Below are 14400 nucleotides of genomic sequence, written 5' to 3'. Positions count from 1 at the left end.
GAATACATGCGATCTGCCATCTTTATTCCCAAGTCCGGCGATGCAGAGGTAAGTCCTTACCTGTGCCTGCGCCGCGAACCGCTCTGCAACACATGCGGTCACCGGGAGCAGGCAGTTCCGAGAACAGCCTTTATCAGGCTGTTCTCGGAACTGCCTGCTCCCGGTGACCGCATGTGTTTCAAAACGTCTCGCGGCGCAGGCACAGGTAAGGACTTACCTCTGCATCGCCGGACTTGGGAATAAAGATGGCAGATCGCATGTGTTCATCGGCGAACACTGCGAACTGGCCATCACTGATGGTATATGGTAAGAAAGACGTGTTCAACCAAGGGATTGGAGGGTAAATGAAGGGAAAAAACGCCAGTTTTCCACTGCTGAATCAGTGGCAGGTTAGTAGCATATTTTATCCGTGTGAACATACCCCAAACTTTTTCTTCTGTAGACGGAGGTAGTGCCCCCTTGTCTTTTAAGCGAATTTTACATGGAACAGCTTTTCACCATATTTTTTGTAGGTGCCATCTATACACATGTTATTGATGTCCCCTGTTAGATGCCTCTTCTCAGGTCTAAATAAATTTAATTATTTTAATCTTTCCTCGTAACTAAGACCCTCCATGCCCCCTATCAGTTTAGTTGCTCATCTCTGTACATTTTCCACCTCCAGGGCATCCTTTCTATGGAATGATGCTCAGAATTAGGCCTCTTGCACACGACCATATGCCCTCCAAGACATATGGTCCGTGAGCGGGCCATATGTCCCCGAGTGGCATTGATCGTGCGGACGGGAGCACACAGCATCATAGATTACAATGATGCTGTGCACGTCAAGCCGCCCGGGGGGCTATTGTTCCACACACTTGCAGTACAGAATGGTTCATTACATGCCATTCTTCTAACCAAAACAATCCATTCATGCAGTGGTTCTCCTCTGTGCACTTCTTGCTGTCATTCTTGTTCATTGTTGTTCTCTCGACCACCGTGACACACTACGTTGAACAGTGCTGACATCTTGGCCTAGGCACTGCTGAAGTGATAAACCAAGGTGCAAAAAGTGGCAGGAACTGGCACACTGACTAACAGGAAGCAACCCACAATCATCCTACATGACTTTCATGTGGCTAAAACACTTTGCTTGAGTCAGTTTTTTTTTTTACCCCTCCTACATGTCAGATTGTAGCTTGGTGCGTAAATATTTTATAGTTTGCAGATATTAGTTACACCTGCTACTTCCTTGATCTGCATACCCTTATGGCTTGTCCTTCTTGGTGTTGCAATTTCAATGTTAAAGCGTGTATGAGAATTCGGCCCAAGGAAACATAGCCACCTTGACCAGAGGAATAAAATGATACAGGTAATTCTCCAAGGTCTGATTGAAGCATTCCACCTGCCCATTAGATTGCAGGTGGTATGTAGCAGAAAAGTCCATCTTAACATCCAGCAATCTGTAAACAGACATCCAGAACCAGTATATAAGCTGCACTCTTGTGTCAGACAATATGCTGAGGTATACCATGTAAGATGTGGCCGAAGATAGTAAATGGCCTATCTTTTGTGGTGCTAAGACACGGACCCAGAAGCACGCAGAAACAAACAGAAGCCCTATTGTGTGTTTCCGGGTCTGTTATATCTCTATAACCTGTGCGCCTCAGTTGAGAATTACAGGCATGATTGCAAAAGTGAGATTGTCAGCCATAGATTCTGCAGAAAGAGACTTGAGAAAGATATAGAGGAAAGAGTATGATAATTTCCATCCTTGCTCAAATGACTGCCTTGCACCCATACAAACATCATGGCCACCATGACTATCATCAGGCAGGACCCCCACATCAGGGTATGCGCTTGTTTCATTGCACGACACTAGGGAGCAACGGTGTGAGGAAAGCCACTGTGATTAACTAAAAATCAGAGCCTCCATCACTCCCATCCTCCTCTTTGGCTCTTCACATGTTCAGCATGTCCATGCAACAGCGGCCTGAGAAGATACAGGGTAGCTTGATTCCCTTCATTGTACACAACACTCACAGACCTTGGGGAACACCTCCTAAACTCTCAGTCCCATTGCTACAGGTGTATAAAATCCAGCCCCTTGCCATGCGGTCTACTATTACCTCAGTGTAACGGGGTGCCGAAGGCGCACTCGGTCTCCCATCAGCCACAGACCTGCTGCTTAGCTTCGGGAGCGAGGATCTGTGTTTGACCTCATTCCCAGGGCGGCTTTGCTAGCTGGAAGGCTCCCTGCTCCTAAGTCTGCCTTGAGCGCCAAGCTGATCACTCGGTGCTCGACTTGTCGGTCTGTCGGTCACGTGACGCTGGCCACGTCACATGACCCTCACAACCCACTATAAATACAGGCAGTCTGCTGGCCACAGGTTGCCTGTGTCACGGCTGTATGTGAGCAACAAGAGCATACACAGTGAATATAGCTACTGACCGGACCCAAACTAGGGAGGATAAAGGGTGACCCCTGTCAGACCCTAAACGTTCTCCCTATGCTGCTAAGCATATGTCCGGATCCAAATGGTGGATCGAGACATGCCCGCGTACCTAAGGCTGATGACCACTGTAACCCCTACAATAGTGGAAGGGGCACGGCCACCGATGCCCTGCTCAGTATATGGACGGAACCGGGGTCGCCTCGGATCCAGTCAGCAAACAAACAGAAACACACAATGTCTGCACACTTAACTGAAGGAGCTGCAGCAGCAGGGAAAACAAATCCAAAGTCAGCTGACAATATCCGAAGTACTTGCTTCAGCAGAGCACATGTCCAGTGAAAAGATATCACACAAGTGAAGATACTCAAGCGAGAGATACAACTCAAATGAAAAATATAATCCGCACCCTACAAAGGAGGAGGGGTGATTTAAAGGCAGAGAAATCAAACACAGGAGGGACAGCTGGGAGGAAAGAAACAGAAAGTAAAGACCTCATCACAGGGGTGGAGAAACAGAGCAGAAAGAACTCCTCCAAGCTCTAGTAGTGACATCATCACAGGGGTGGAGAAACAGAGCTGTGAGAACGTCTCAAAGCTCTGGTAGTGACAGAGGAGGGTACCGTGGGCTGGACATATGGTTTTAAGAGAGATCTGTGAAATACATTATGTATCTTCCAAACCCGTGGAAGATCAAGACGGAAGGCAACAGGATTGACGACTGACAAGATTTTTTAAGGCCCAATAAACTTGGGACCCAATTTCCAGGAGGGAACCTTCAGTTTAATATTTCTTGTAGACAACCACACCAGATCACCCACATTCAGGTCCGGACCAGGCACACGTCTCCTATCAGCCACACGCTTATATTTCTCACTCATCTTTCTAAGATTACTCTGAATCTTTTGCCAAATGGTGGACAAAGACGAGGAAAATCTCTCCTCCTCAGGCAAACCAGAAGGAGCCCCTCCCGAGAATGTCCCAAACTGCGGATGGAACCCATATGCACCAAAGAATGGTGACTTATCAGAAGATTCCTGACGACGGTTGTTCAGAGCAAACTCAGCAAGAGGGAGAAATGAACGCCAATCCTCCTGGTTCTCTGCCACAAAACAGCGCAAATATGTCTCCAGATTCTGATTGACGCGTTCAGTCTGACCATTCTACTGCGGGTGAAAAGCAGAAGAGAAGGACAGCCGAACCCCCAGGCGAGAACACAAAGCCTTCCAGAATCTGGACACAAACTGCGTGCCTCTATCGGAAACAATATCAGAGGGAATGCCATGCAATTTAACAATATGGTCGACAAAAGCTTGCGCCAACGTTTTAGCATTGGGTAAACCAGGGAAAGGTACGAAATGAGCCATCTTGCTAAAACCACCACCACCAGGATCACCGACTTCCCTGAGGAACGAGGAAGATCTGTGATAAAGTCCATGGACAGGTGTGTCCAAGGACGGGAAGGTATGGGTAACGGGAGAAGGGGACCTGAAGGCCGTGAACGAGGCACCTTAGCGCGAGCGCACGTCTCACAAGCAGCCACAAAACCCTCCACCGACTTACGAAGAGCCGGCCACCAAAATCTCCGAGCAATGAGATCTACCGTGGCTCGACTCCCGGGGTGACCAGCAAGAACAGTGTCATGATGCTCCTTGAAGAGTTTGTGATGTAACTCAGGAGGCACAAACAACTTCCCAGAAGGACAACGGGCAGGTGCCTCAGTCTGGGCAGCCTGGACCTCGGCCTCCAAATCAGAATACAGAGCAGAAACAACTACCCCCTCCGCCAAAATGGGACCCGGGTCCTCGGAGTTTCCTCCTCCCGGAAAACAGCGAGAGAGAGCATCAGCCTTCACATTTTTGATCCCAGGGCGGAATGTAACGACAAAATTGAATCTGGAGAAGAACAGAGACCATCTGGCCTGTCTCGGATTCATACGCCTGGCCGACTCCAAGTACGCCAGATTCTTATGGTCGGTAAAAACGGTGATAGGGTGCCTGGCTCCCTCTAGCCCGCATGTATCCTAAGTTAGGGACTGCTGTCCAGTTGTCCCCTGTCATCAGGACTCGTGAGGCAAGTAGGCAGGGCTAGGGGTGAGGGTGGAGCGCAGTGGTCACTATCCTCCCCGCTGTGTGTGTGTGTGTGTGTACATGACCGTTACACTCAGGTGTATAAAAAACAGCCTTTTGCTACGCAGACTTCCATTACCTCAAGTGTATAAAATCCAGCCTATCATTATCACAGTGTACAATATCCAGCTCTAGCCATGCAGTCTACCATTACCTCAGTGTATAACATCCAGCCCCTCACCATGCAGTCTATCATTACCTCAGTCTATAACATCCATCCTCTAGCCATGCAGTCTACCATTACCACAGGTGTATAACATCCATCCTTTAGCCATGCAGTCTGACATTACCACACTGTATAGCATTCAGCTTCTAGCCATGCAGTCTGTCATTACCACGGGTGTATAACATCCATCCCCTGGCCATGCAGTCTACCATTACAGACATTGGTGACCAATAGCTCATTGGTGACCAAATAGCTCATTGTAAAGAGTTCCCTAAATTACAGCATGGTCCTGTAATAGTATGTCACTGCTGCCACAAGTCATGCGCTTTATTGGTGGAACGCATATTCAACTTCAGGGGCCATGTGACCGGAAGCCATCCTGCTCCCCGCTATCGTCCGGTCCAAGCTGCCGCTGGACCTACGATTCTACTGAGGATTCAGGACCCCCTGGGCAGTGATGTATAAATAACTGTTGGTCCTGCATTAGCTTTATATATATATTCCTAAAACTATGAACTGTTTATATTAAGTATATGTTCCACAATCAGAGGGCACTTCCGGTTCAGGGTCATGGAGCCGGAGGTGAGTATTCCACCACGTGGAATCACCATTTTCTATGTAGATGGACACTATATATACTTGTAAGCTTCCATGTGGTATGTGATATGCTGTGCTCCTGATGAAGGGGTTTTGAATACCCCGAAACGCGTAGAGCTTTTCTGAAATAAACAGCCTTGTATCCTACTGATAGTCCACCGGGTCATCCATCTGAAGGACACCAAGGGGACCAATAGTCTACAGGTGACCTCGGCGAGGGAGAGCTTGGCGTCAAGTGTCTTGAGTTTATCTTGCGCCACTCTCCCTGGTGAAGTGAGTATATACACCCTACTGGGTTCTGTTCTCCTATATACACTTCATCAGTCTTACGTAATTGCTTTTAATAATACTAATATATACATTTTATATGCTGCTTTTATTAAAAACCCCTCTCTTTATCCCAATAGGGGAGGTTATTATACTGCTGCTTTCAGGTTTGCAATAGATGATACCTCTGTAATTCCAGCAAACTGTTCTTTTTATTGGGGTGCAAGTGCTGTGTGATACAGCCATTAACAGGGTGTATTACTAGGAAATATTTCTACATCTTATTAGGCCTTGTGCTGTGCAGTTATATGTTCTAAAGCGTTTTTGGTGTATATAAGTGGGGGGAAAAAAGGGCCTATTAGTGGTTGTGTGATGAAGTGAGAAAATTACAGTCCTTTTTAGCGTGTATTAGTGGCAAAAAAAATTATTTGCTGTTCAGCGTGCAGTTATATGTTCTAAAGCCTTTTTTGGCGTGTATTAGTGGCAATAAAAAAAAGTATTTTTTGCCGTTCAGTGGTGCAGTTATATGTTCTAAAGCCATTTTTGGCGTGTATAAGTGGCAAAAAAAAGAATTATTTGCCGTTGTGCGGTGAAGTGACAAAATTACAGCTTTTTTTTAAGGTGTATTAATTTCCTTTTTATTTACTTATTTGATCTAACAGTATGTCAGACAGAGAAGTGACAGTCCCTGGGCAAGGGAGGGGCAGAAGCCTAAATGTTTCTGGCGCAGGCACAGGTCGCAGCAGAGTAAGGGGCCGTGGCAGCAGGGGTCACTTCCAGAGGCCTGAGCTCCCAGTGTCACCTAGCGGTCGTGTCTTGACCAGCAACCCAGCGGTTCTTGAATGGTTGACTCAGTCAGCCATCCACTTCGTCCCAAGTGACATCAGACACCCCAGCCAAGAGTCGGTGGGTTTGTCAGACACAACCCTTAATTTGCATGGCCCGGGAGCAGGCCCTGTGCCCTCACCTGTCTTCAACCTGCCTCTGTCCTTTTCTGTTCCCTCAGCCAGAGAAGTATTATATGCTGTAGGCTTAACTCCACTATACAGCGAAGACGAGCTACTAGAGGACAGTCAGCAGCTACTGGGCAGCCAAGATCTGGAGGAGACATCCGCGGCTTCCTCCAGTAGGCTGGTTAGAGTGGCGTGGGAACTGGTGCTGCGAGCGGTCAGGCTCCTGGCTCAGAGACCATTGAGGAGGACATCAGTGACGTGCAGACAGTACTCGATGATAATGTAGCCAATCGCAATTGGGAGCCGGGTGACGAAGGGGCTTCATCATCATCATCATCGGGAGAAGAGGTTAGCAGCTTGCGCGTGAGGCAGCGGCGGAGCCAGCAAGTCGGTAGCTTGGCCGGCAGGGTGGCAGCAGTGGGAGGTCGGGAGCCAAACGTGCCCGGGGTATACCACCCGCTTCGCAGGAGCCTACTTTGCCGGAAAGTAGTGGTGTAGGGGTTTACTGATGCAGCGGCGGTAGCAGTCAGTCAGTGCGGAGTGTTGGGGGTAAAATCACCTACTCTGCGGTGTGGCAATTTTTTGTTAAGCCGCCGAAGGAGGTGAACATGGCCAGTTGCCGATTCTGTGGGCAGAAGGTAAAGCGTAGCCAGGATGCCAATGTTGGCACCACGGCCCTGCGTCAACACATGCAGCGTCACCATAAAGTGGCCTGGGAGAACAGTGGCTCCAATGTGGTGGTCCAGCAGCAACCGCTGCATCACCCAGTGGCACGCACCTGATTTCAGGCAGTGAAGGCTCCACCACCTCTGCCTAATAGAGCTGTCTTTTCTTTCCATCATCTACCGGTCCTGATGCTCCTGCTCCTCGCCCTCCTACTCCTCATCAGTCATTCCATCAGCAATCAATCACCGAAGCGATTTCCAAGAGACAACAGTATGCATGCACTCATCCAACGGCGCAGAAGCTGAACATGCTCCTGGCCAAATTACTGGTGCTGCAGTCCCTCCCTTTCCAAGTGGTGGACTCTGTACCTTTCAGAGAACTGACGGCTTGTGCTGAGCCGAGGTGGAGAGTCCCAAGCCGTCATTTCTTTGCCAAAAAGGCAGTACCAGCCCTGCACAAATATGTAGAACAGAAGGTGGGCCAGTCCTTGAGCCATTCGGTGTCTGTCAAAGTGCACGGCAGCGCCGACGTGTGGAGCTTTAACTACGGTCAATCACAATATATGTCCTTTATGGCCCACTGGGTAAATGTGGTTCCTGCCCAGCCAAACCAGCAACTTGGCCAGGTGACGCCGCTTCCGCCTCCACGTTCTCACACTGATGGTTCTGCCTCTGCTTCCTTGTCCTCCATCATGTCCTCAGCCTCCACTGCAGGGACAATTCATACCACATGTGCAGGGCACGGCGGTGTCACGCTGTTCTACACCTAGTTTGCCTGGGTGAGCGAAGTTGCACAGGGGGGGAACTGCTACGTGTCCTTTATCAAGAAATCGAAACCTGGCTTTCTCCACGACAACTCAACATCAGAACCATGCTGACCGACAACGGGAAGAACATGGTGTCAGCGCTGCATCAAGGAGGGCTGAGCCATGCGCCCTGCATGGAGCATGTTTTCAATCTGGTTGTCAAGCGGTTCCTGACGTCTTCCACCCATCTGCAAGACATCCTAAAAATGGCCAGAAAACTTTGCATGCACTTCAGCCACTCGTACACTGCCATTCACACCCTCCTTGAGCTGCAGCGGCAGAACGGGTCCCCCAATATATGTTGATATGCGACGTTTCCACCCGTTGGAATTCCACCCTCCATATGTTTTACCGACTATCCGAACAGAGAAAGGCCATAAACAATTTCTTGATAATCCAAGCGGACAGGAGTACTCCCCTGTCTAACTCCGATGTCAGCCAGTGGCAGCTCATTCGTGATGCCTGCTGTTTGCTCAGGCCCTTTGAGGATACCACGTTATTTGTCAGTCGCCAGGACTACGGGATAAACAACGTCATTCCACTGCTTCATATTCTGGAACAGATGCTGGTACATCTGGCTGGATGGAGATGTGGCGCCTACATCTCACGGCCACATAAGCCCTGTGATGGCTGAACTGGAGGAGGAGGACATTAGAGCACAAGCAATGTATAGCAAAATGGGTGGTTTTTCTACACAGGTGATAGGAGAGCAGGAGCAGGTGCAGCTGGAGGCCTGTTGCATGCTCACTTGCTTGGGTAGTGACAGCCAAATTGTCACCATTCAGCAGAGGGATGACTTCTGGCTCTCCACCTTGTTGGACCCTCGCTACTGGTCCAAAATGGGGGCCTTTTTTACAGCCGCTGAGAGGAAGGACAAAGTGAACTACTATAGAGACATCCTATGTAGTCAGGTGGCCGCTGCCTATCTGCTCCATCGTCCATCCTCTCGCAGGTCTGACTGGGGGCCCCTCTGGGCTCTCCTTCTACTGCCATGGCTGCTGTGGTGGGGTGGAAAGGGGGGGTACGAGCAGTACCAGCTCCATCATCAGCAGCTTGAGTCTAGAGTCGATGATGAGCAGCTTTCTTAACCCGCCTAGTGAAGAAACCTGGACCTGGAGCAGAACCTGAACCAGCAGGTGGTGGCATACTTGGACAGCACCCTGCCACCCCACATTGAGGATCCGCTGGACTACTGGGCAGCCAAACTGGATTTGAGGCCACAACTGGCCGAGTTTACCCTGGCAAAGCTGTCCTGCCCAGCCAGTAGTGTGGCATCAAAGTGGGTGTTTAGTGCGGCGGGGGCCATAGTTACCCCAAGGAGAACTCATCTGTCCACCCAAAATGTGAAGATGAATTAGGCGTGGGTCAGCCAGGATTTCCACCCACCAATGCCTGGTGCATCAGATTAGATCATCCATGCTGCCTCACCCAAGCCTTGACTAAAGAGACCGATTTCTTCTGGCTACCTGCCTCAGCTACTATTCTGATGCTGCCACCCACCTGATGCCACACATCTGATGCCAAGTGCTCCTTCTTACACCCACCATCGTCAGCGGGTACTGTTATTACCACCCACCTCCCCACTCTGTCACCGGGTCACTCTGTGGTCTCCTGATGCTGCTGCCACCTCACCACTCAGGTCTCCTCATGCTGCTGCTGCCACCTCCACACTATATCACCTTGCCACTCTGTGGTATCCTGCTGTTGCTGCTGCCACCTCCACACTATGTCACCTTGCCAATCTGTGGCCTCCTCATGCTGCTGCTAACTCAACACTATGTCACTGGCCACTCTGTGGCTTTCTCATTCTGCTGCCACCTCAACACTATGTTAATGGGCCACTCTGTGGTCTCCTTTTGCTGCTGCTACCTCAACACTATGTCATTGGGCCACTCTGTGGACTTTTCAAGCTGTTCTCCCACCCTCCCCACTCCATGACTGGGCCACTATTTTGCCTTTTTGGCCTGGTTGACATCATCATTTATTTGACTCTTCTGAACTGTCAGAAGGAAGGAAAAATGAGACGCACAACGGATCCTGTCTGTGTATCAGCTGTAGGGCCTGTATGGTCCCATCAGAATTGTCTTATGATTTGGTAGCCAAAAGCAGGAGTGGGTACAAAACACAGAAGACATGGAAATATTTTCCATTCACGTGTCATCTCTGTTTTGGATCCACTCCTGTTTTTTTTTGGCTTTAGCAATACTGATGGATTACTGACCAAATGCTGACCGAGTGAAGTTGGATGCTCCACAGACAGGATCTGTTTTTTGGGGGGGCTATTGTTCTGACGGATGAGAGGAAGGGCAAAATAATCAGTGACAGCAACACAAACTTACTGCTGACACCCTCTCCACTCTGTCGGGGGGGCTCTACTTGTATAAGTGTTTAATAGAACAGGTTCTGTAGACATCTATGTGGAATCAGCTGACGACGGTGTAAAAGGATCTTTCATGCTACAGTAGGATCTTGGGCCTCTGCACGGTTCTTTATACCTAGCGCTAGCGGATCAAATCTTTTCGTAAAATTCAGCGAACCAGTCGGATCGAATTTTTGAGAATAAGAGTCTAAAAATAGTTTTCCTGTACTGTGACCTGACGGCGCGCATGTGTGTGTGTGTGTGAACGGGGTAACAAAAACTGTCAAATTGAGAAATTTTAATACAAATTTTATATTTGTATCACTATGAAATTGAGCTGAAGCCCCAAAAAAGCTTATAAACAGAAATAAAGCAAAAAAGGGGAAAAAAAAGGGAAAAAGATTACCGTATTTTTCGCTTTATAAGACGCACCCGATGATAAGACACACTCCAGGTTTAAGAGGAGGAAAATAAGAAAAAATATTTTTCATCAGACCTCATATCATATCCTCAGATCAGACCCCCATAAATATCAGGACATCAGATCAGACCCCCATAAATATCAGGACATCAGATCAGACCCCCATAAATATCAGGACATCAGATCAGACCCTCATAAATATCAGGACATCACATCAGACCTTATATCAGCCCATAGTGAGACCCCCATCAGACCTCAGATCAGCCCACATAGTGAGACCCCCATCAGACCTTATATCAGCCCATAGTGAGACACCCATCAGACCTCGGATCAAATTAAAATAAAAAAACATCTCTTGCCTGTCCTGCACCGCGGCTCCTCTCCACCTCCGGCAGAAGTCGAGCTCCCCTATCTTCCCGGCCTGTGCTGCTCTCTCACCTGATTGTGTGCAGCGTCAGGTCATAGTGCGCGCACTACGTCCTGACGCTGTAAGCGGTCAGGACAGTGCAGCATCGGCCCCAGGAATAAAGACCGGGAGGGTGAGTATTACTAGCGCTTGCAGCGCTTCACTCTCTACTCCCGGCACCTAAAGCATACTAGTGAGCGCTTCCATAATGGAAGGGAAAAATGGGGGTGGGGGGGAGTGCGTCTTATAAAGCGAAAAATACAGTATATACACTACTCACTAAAAGTTAGGGATATTTGGATTTTGGGTGAAATTTATCGAAAACGTAAAAAGTTCCGGCTCCAGTGATATATCATAAAAGTAGGGCATTTAAGTAGAAGCAGCAATGGTGATGTCCTCATCTCAAACAATTTACTGAAACAAAAGCCGACACCAGTGCTGGGTATACCCCCACAAACTGTCAATGTCTCAGGAACTTGTCATGTGGCCTTGAGCATCAATTACAGCTCGACAACGACACTTCCTGCTGTTAACAAGTCGACTTATTGTCTGCTGAGGCATGGCATCCCACTCTTTTTGAAGGGCTTCCCTCAGGTCATTGGGGTACATTAGGTTCTGGGGTACAGAGTTATGAGCCTCTACATGGCTGATCGCATAGGTTTTCAATGGGATTTAGGTCTGGAGAAAGCGCAGGCCACTCCATTTAAGGTTCCCCAGTCTCCAGCAGCTGTTCCCTAATGATGGGACCTCAATGTGCTTGCACATGGTCCTTCATGAAGATGAGATTAGGCCTGTGTTGTTCATGCAGAGGCACAATGACTGGATTAATGATGTTATTCAAGTAGTATGGGCTTTTCACTGTATCATTCACAAAGTGTAGGGCAGTTCTGCATTGACTAGACACACCTGCCCATACTGTAACTCCACAAAGGCTGGTCTGATGATAACAGTAGCTGATGCAGAGCACTCTCCTTGATGTCTCCAACATCATTGGCGGCCATAATTTCTGCTCATCGTGAATCGACTTTCATCAATGAACAGCACTGAAGACCACTGGTCCCTCGTCCAGCGTAGATGCTCCCGGGCCCATGCAAGATGATGATGCCTGTGCCTGGTGGTGTGGTCAGGTACCCTTACAGGTCATTTAGCATGCAGACCACGCTGATGTAAATGGTCTTGAATTGTCTGAGGTGACACTTGGGTGCCTCTCACCTCCCTTAAATGTGCCTGGAGTTGCGTGGCATTCATAATCCGGTGGCCAAAGGACGTCCACTTCTCTTCCTTTCTCTGACTCTTCCAGTCTCTGTATCTCTGATACAACCTGCTGATGACACTCTGTGACAGTCTAAGCTCTGTGGCCACTTCCGTCTGACATCCTGCTTAAAGCCTGGCAATGGCGAGGTACTGTTGATCAATTGTTAGGTGTTGTCTTGGTCTCATGATGTCAAAATGTAAACAGCATGATGAGGAGGACTGTCTAAATACCAATTCTAATTGAACCAGGAAATTTTTGGGGTGATTCATGGATCAAACACCTGTTGTAATTTTTGCTGTTAAGCTACTTGTGTCACGGCTGAGGATGGGGGAAACCCTCAGCCGTGCGATGCCAGAAGATGTTAGTGGCTGCTCGGCCAGGACGACAGAAATAGGGAGCAGGTCACCTCCTAGAGCTTCCCTATCTGACCCTGACTCCTAGCTGCATGAGCCGACCTTGAAGGTAGGAGGGTCATGCTCAGGAACCTCGGATCCCTACTGACCCTCCGCCGATCCCTGAGCTAGGAACTGGGTAGACAGCCCGTTCCTCCTGGACACGGAGGAACAGGAGTCTCACTGGCCAAGCTGCAAGGAAACGGGATACAAAACAGACATATGGATATGGCAGGTGAACTGCACAAGTTTCCACCTACCTGCCACAGCCTTGCTGACTGGATCCCTGTGCTGACACGCTGACGTCCACACAATACTTAAAAGGACACAGCCAACACACATACAGACAGGAACCCAGATCCATAGCTGCATTAAATAACAAAGGGAAAGCAACATCGACTAAACATCACATAACATTTGCTATGACCACAAGGGTGGCCCTCACTGGCAGATGGTATTAGGTAGGAGGATGACTCCAGCAGACCATGGCTGAAGTACCCCCCTGACTACTGCTCTCAGCAGAGGCTAAATAGCCCATGTAGCCACACAGATACACCCAGTGTTCACACACACAGAAGGGAGTTACCCCTTCCTACACCAGCCAAGGGAAAACAGCCACATACAGGGGAAGTGTACAAACACTTATCACACTGCAGCTGTTACCGCAGGCAATGACATGCGTGGCAACCGTGTCCTGGGAGTCAGCCAGAAGGCCGAGACACTGCCACCACATGTACACAATACAACACGTTGCCTCGGGCAGCCACAAGTGAAGGGAAAATGTCACAGTGCACACACCCAAACCTCGTGCACACCAAACATATAAAAAGGCACACCTACAAAGACAGGTTGCCAGGTGCAACCACATGCACAACATAGCAAGCTGCCAGGCAACAGCTTGGTCATGACAACTTGTTAGAGAACAGCAAGTTGTGCAAAAAGTACTGAAACCTTGAACAGTTGAACATGCGCATTCAGAGGTTTAGAGGCGGTCACATTAAGCTCACCTATAAAGAGGGCATTTTTGGTTCATCCTGAAATTTCACCCACAAGTCAAACATTCCTAACTTTTTGTGAGTAGTGTATCGGTAGGGACAAGGTTATTATTAATCTACGACTATTAAAGAGTACTGGTACCTTGGAAACAAGCCGAGTTCATTTCCAAGTTTTAACCAAGTAGTTTTCCACTTTAAAATCAACTATCGAAGTTATTCGATGACGTCTCGTGCAACTTCGCAAACAACGGACTTCAGCTCATCGGAGCCCATACACTTTAACGCTGTACGGAGACAGATCCCTCTGTACAGCAATAATCCAACGTTTTGAGCAAAGTGACTTTGGATGTAGCATCTGAAGCTCACTTCGCTGATCCCTAATGCTAGTCATTACAGCAGTGATCTCTGTGAGAGGAGCAACTGCAATCTAGACACAACCTAAAGATCTTATATCCTGGTGACTTCAGGACCTTTGATGATGTCATGGTCATGTGATCAGTCACATGAGGGGAGGAGCAAAGGGGGAGGTCTTTCACTGTTCAGCACTTCCTGTCATGT

Source organism: Bufo bufo, chromosome 4, assembly GCF_905171765.1.
Source record: "Bufo bufo chromosome 4, aBufBuf1.1, whole genome shotgun sequence".
In the NCBI taxonomy this organism is placed as follows: domain Eukaryota; kingdom Metazoa; phylum Chordata; class Amphibia; order Anura; family Bufonidae; genus Bufo; species Bufo bufo.
This window is presented reverse-complemented; position numbering follows the sequence as displayed.